The sequence below is a fragment of the Dreissena polymorpha genome, chromosome 6, assembly GCF_020536995.1.
Source record: "Dreissena polymorpha isolate Duluth1 chromosome 6, UMN_Dpol_1.0, whole genome shotgun sequence".
Taxonomy (NCBI): domain Eukaryota; kingdom Metazoa; phylum Mollusca; class Bivalvia; order Myida; family Dreissenidae; genus Dreissena; species Dreissena polymorpha.
In genome coordinates this window covers 73,285,481-73,291,480 of record NC_068360.1, presented here as the reverse complement: position 1 = coordinate 73,291,480, position 6,000 = coordinate 73,285,481, and positions in this window count along the sequence as shown.

Genomic DNA, 6,000 nt, shown 5'->3' with positions numbered 1-6,000 from the left:
CGATTTCGTCTTACTTCTCTGTAATATATAAGATAAAATTCTCTTTAGTATATATCAAAAGGCGAAATTCCAAGAAATATCAATTTGTATATGTGTTTGTGTTGCGCTTGTATGGCTTTTGTGGCGTGATTGTTATGTAATTGCTAAATTGCTTTCAATAAAGACCTCCTGCTGTTGATAAGAGTGCAACCGGATTAGTGATTTGCTAATATGACGATATTACCATGTACAAAACACTGAGACATAAATACTTCAGTTTATGAAAAACATAGATTTTCGCAACAGATGCTAGATGCTAACATGAAGTTTTTTGAGTTTAAAGTATTTGAAGATCTCAACGAACAATTTGCTAAATATTCAAAAGTATCTTAGCAATTTGAACTATTGCGCAATTGCACATACAAAAGCAGTTTGTGTCGTAAGTCGTGAAAGTGTTATCCACTCTAAATATAAATTAAACGGTGTTTAAACAATTTCAAGAGTTTCATAAGTCTTACACTCTTACGACATTGAGAATTTCAGAAATGGAGATGAAATCATATATTATATCACTGCAATATGTTCATAATCAATTTATATGCATGTTTGGTATGTATAAAGATATTGCTATATTCTCGATTGTGTCTCAGCATACAGCTTATCAATTTTGGAAATATAATTTAAATGGAGTCAATTTAAAGTCCAGACAATTGCCTTATAATATAACTAATCGTTCACTCGATTTTAATGCAACACTATATATTTAGGTGTGAATTACATCACATATGGTTAATATATTTACGTCTTATATATAATAAACCGATTTACCTTTTTTTAAGAAACAGACGATTACTATTATTATGATAATCAATACTACGATGGCTGCAACAACAATCCCAGCAATTGCTCCATCGGACAGGCCTGTAGGTATAACACAGTGCAACAAAGAACATTCTTTATAAATAAATTAAAAAAACGATTACAGTAATATTGTATGATGGGTCATTTTATGTTTTATGTCTTTATTTTCTTTTTACACAAATAATAAATATGACTGATGCAACACATGTTATGCATAATGCTATTGGAACAACAATCCATAATGCATTTGTATTGCCTATTGAAGGTATTGTATGTATTGCACTAGTACTGCTTGCACTGTTTGTATTAGTGTTGTTTGTAACAATACCCTCAGTTGTATGATGTGTAAGTGAAGGTGATGATCCTGAAAGACAAATGAACTTATTGTAAAAATATTGCTGCCGTTTAATGATGGCATCCACAGGTTAATAAGTATTATAAAAAGCTAAACAAGAGGAAACAAAATTCTTAATCTTAATTTAAACCACTAATTAAATGAAGCCTAACAACTGTATCACTTATCAAGATGTATAGACAATACTTCGTTGCATAATGAAAACCTATGCTTTCTTACCATTGCTCACAGGAGCTTGCGTTGGTGTTGGGGCTTGCGTTGTTTGTGCTGAAATAATAAACACGAACATAAACTAATTATTTATTTATAATTTATAATAAACATTTTAACAACGTGTTTCGGTTGTACAGCGAAATAAACATGAATACATTATGTCACCTGTGTCGCTATTGTTTCTTACATATTTAAAAACAATCAAATTAATGAGCCTCTAATTTTAAGTACCCGTATTTATTTACAACACATATTTGTGTTACCTTTACCGTCGTTATAAAAACTATTATTAAGGAATTATATTACTTTAAAATGTGTGTATTGAACAATTATGAAAGTTTGCTTCTCTGTCAATAGGATTATTTTTGACGTTTTCATTGGAAGCGTGTTGTGAAATAACAATAAAGGTACGTCACAAAACACAATAATTACATAAAGGATCTGATTTACATTTCCAAAGATAAAAGAATATTTACTTCAACTTGCATTCTCTATGAATAATTATCAGTGTATATGCAAAATACCTGTCACGGCGATTGTTATTTCCTGGCTGTATTTTGTTACACTACTGACAGATACAGAGCATTTCCATTTGTCACCGTTGTTTGTCAGTGACAAGGGTTTGAGAATACAGGAAAATGTGGTTCCAGTACAGACACATTCAGCAAAAACGGTCGGTAATGGACTCGGTACAAGCCCACATGAGCTGCCTGAGGATGAAGCTGTGAGAGTATCTGTAAAAACACTGTCTACCATCGGCTTACGCAACCATGTCGCAAGAGTGGCCGTTGAATGAGTGCACGTCAATTTTAAAGCATCGTTCTCAACCACCGATGTTGAATTAGACACCAATACGGGATCTTGGGCACCTTTAACCAAAAACTTTATATTAGATTAAATTATAATGCAAAATATTATCATGATGTATATTAAAATTATAATAAAAAGGTCTATTAATCAATATCAATTGTATTTATACTTTTCGCAATTGATTTAAGGCGCAAATTGGCAGCTTATATGTTATTATGATTTTTTACCGTTAATTTGTATTAATTTTCTTAACACAGGTATTGTTCCTAAACGCTCAATAAAGCAGTATACATTTATTACATTTTTTTAATTCTCTATACGCTTCTCGCTGGCGCGCAAAAATCATTAGCTGTGATAAAATCGTTATATAAGAAATGTACATAAATCACCGCTTTTACATGCGAATCACCGATAACTCTACTGCAGTGTGGTAAAGTTATAATTTAAGTGCGCGACCTTTCAGATGTGAATTCAATTCTCTCTGAAACTTTAATGGGAAACTATTTTAAGCAATAATGTTAACATATTTAGTGTAATTCTGTGAAAATCTATATATGCTTGCAAGTTGCAGCTCGATAAATATTTATGCGAAAAGTGAACTGTGTGTCTATATTTCGGGAAAAGACCATGTTTATGTCACTTTTATGATCGGAAAGCCCCTTACTATGGTACATTCAGTTCAGATGCACATTATGACGTTTAATTACAATACATTAAACTTCGTTTATTATTAAAATTTTACCTGTATGTCCCAACATAACACAAAACAAAATCGCCCATTGATACATGTCTGCCATTCACGAAACAACGCACGGCGAAACATACCAGTTACGCAAAAGCAAGTTACATAAACTAAACCTGAACGGTATAGAAAATCCTCGCATCGGATGCCACTCCTATCACGAGTAATCTTTCGAGATCCAGATAAAGTTTCAATTTGAAACTATGTTTAACTTATTAAAATATGGATACAATAGACATGATTTTTTATGTTTTTCTATACTTTATTTAGTAATAATTCAGACAAATACTAGTATTAAATACTATCATATAAACTTATCATATAAACGGTATATTCCGATGTCTTTAGTAGTAGTAGTAGTAGTAGTAGTAGTAGTAGTAGTAGTAGTAGTAGTAGTAGTAGTAGTAGTAGTAGTAGTAGTAGTAGTAGTAGTAGTAGTAGTAGTAGTAGTAGTAGTTGTAGTAGTAGTAGTAGTAGTAGTAGTAGTAGTAGTAGTTGTAGTAGTAGCAGTAGTAGTAGTAGTAGTAGTAGTAGTAGTAGTAGTAGTAGTAGTAGTAGTAGTAGTAGTAGTAGTAGTAGTAGTAGTAGAAGTAGTAGTCGTAGTAGTAGTAGTAGTAGTAGTAGTAGTAGTAGTAGTAGTAGTAGTAGTAGTAGTAGTAGTAGTAGTAGTAGTAGTAGTAGTAGTAGTAGTAGTAGTAGTAGTAGTAGTAGTAGTAGTAGTAGTAGTAGTAGTAGTAGTAGTAGTAGTAGTAGTAGTAGTAGTAGTAGTAGTAGTAGTAGTAGTAGTAGTAGTAGTAGTAGTAGTAGTAGTAGTAGTAGTAGTAGTAGAAGTAGTAGTAGTAGAAGTAGTAGTAGTAGTAGTAGTAGTAGTAGTAGTAGTAGTAGTAGTAGTAGTAGTAGTAGTAGTAGTAGTTGTTGTTGTTGTTGTTGTTGTTGTTGTATTATTATTTCTATTATTATTATGATTGTTATTATTATTTTTATTTTTATTGTTATTATCGACCACGCAGTTCTAATAATACTCGTAACGTGTTATTTAAATCCCGACTTTTCTCTAAATCATTTGCACAATCAACTATAAATACTTTTTCGAAGTAAAAAAAAAATAAGCTTAGTCTCTTGCTGCATTCAAATCAATTTTAGATAAAGAGAAAACAAAAGTTCATTTGCATTATTATTATCATTGGGATAGAACGATGAATACACGGAAACATTGTAGCAACCTTATGGGTCATTTGTACACGACAAATATCTTGTATAAGCCTGATTGCCGATGTTCCGAAATCGAAGAAACTATTTGGTTACGCGTCGTATCTATCTTGATAAAGGAACAATTCTATTTGATAATGGGTCTGCCTTACTATACATCACATTGTACCCTCCCCCCTCCCATACTTCTCCGTTCTTAGAGACGAATCAAAATATTAAAAAAAATCAGCAATAAATAAACATGTTTAAGTCTTTAATTACGACCGTCATCGATTTAAGCGTATTACGTTTCAGCCACATACCTATTTCTCTGTCGTCGTCATGTCTAGCAACCCTGTCACTGATTTTCTCATTTTTATAGTAAACCTTGTCAATCTCTTCTAAAGCTAATGCAAAATTTTCCACGTAGTTCATGTTTGCTTATTGAAGTATGTTCATTACCTAATTATATATACATTTAATACATAATCATAAACGCTTAAATTGTGCGCAACTTTTTGATTTTTTTTACTATTGAAATCTTTTCCGGACACCGGTATTTTTTGCAATACGCTGTAGTTCTACAGCCTTAATTGTATACAATTAACTGAGCCATTTTATACCTTTTCTTTACAGACGAAAGACCTAGTATAAGACAAAATATTAATTCTCAATTTTGCGAAATAAAAACAGTGACTTAGTTTTAAGCAACAGGCCTATTAATTATTTGGTAACTGTGTCTGAATGTTCTGAGGTGCTTGCGTGTGTATTTAATTATTAAAAAAACTGTTTCTTTTTTTCTTTTTTTTCCTTTTCGAATTCTACGATAATGTTCACATTCTGTGTTAACACCATTCCTAGAAAACGTCTGGTGCGTTATTATGGTATTCATTTTAAAGCTTTTTTACTCAACAGTGGTAAACAAAATAAACGATTATTCCGTGTATAACCGCATGTATTTCGTCGGGAGTAAAAAGTCAGTCTGTCGAGAGTACAAACGCTAATGCATACATAGTTAAGGAATTTGTGAGCGTAGTTCCTAACTGTCGTAGTTGTCTTTAAATTACGACGCAAATGTAAGTTATTTTACAAATTATTCGCGAACACTTTTATTTAGTAAATTATAATCCCAATTGTTTTTGTTTTTTGCATGTGTGTCATAATGTTTTAACCAAATGAGCTCCCTGTACTGCGTATGGGATTTTTTGTTTTGATACCATTTTTATCGTTGTTATGTTTATCTAAAAGCATTTGGTCTTTTAACATGAGTATTTTAGATTATAATTATTGTTATTATTAGAAATATAAGTAGCATTGGTAGTAAAAGTAGAAGAAGAAGAAGGAGAAGAAGAAGAAGAAGAAGACAAAGTAGTAGTAGACGTAGTAGTAGTAGCAGTAGTAGTAGTAGAAGTAGTAGTAGTAGTAGTAGTAGTAGTAGTAGTAGTAGTAGTAGTAGTAGTAGTAGTAGTAGTAGTAGTAGTAGTAGTAGTAGTAGTAGTAGTAGTAGTAGTAGTAGTAGTAGTAGTAGTAGTAGTAGTAGTAGTAGTAGTAGTAGTAGTAGTAGTAGTAGTAGTAGTAGTAGTAGTAGTAGTAGTAGTAGTAGTAGTTGCAGTAGTAGTAGTAGAAGTAGTAGAAGCAGTAGTAGTAGAAGTAGTAGTAGTAGTAGTAGTAGTAGTAGTAGTAGTAGTAGTAGTAGTAGCAGTAGCAGTAGTAGTAGTAGTAGTAGTAGTAGTAGTAGTAGTAGTAGTAGTAGTAGTAGTAGTAGTAGAAGTAGTAGTAGTAGTAGTAGTAGTAGTAGTAGTAGTAGCAGTAGCAACAGCAGTAGTAGTAGTAGTTGTAGTAGTAGTAACAG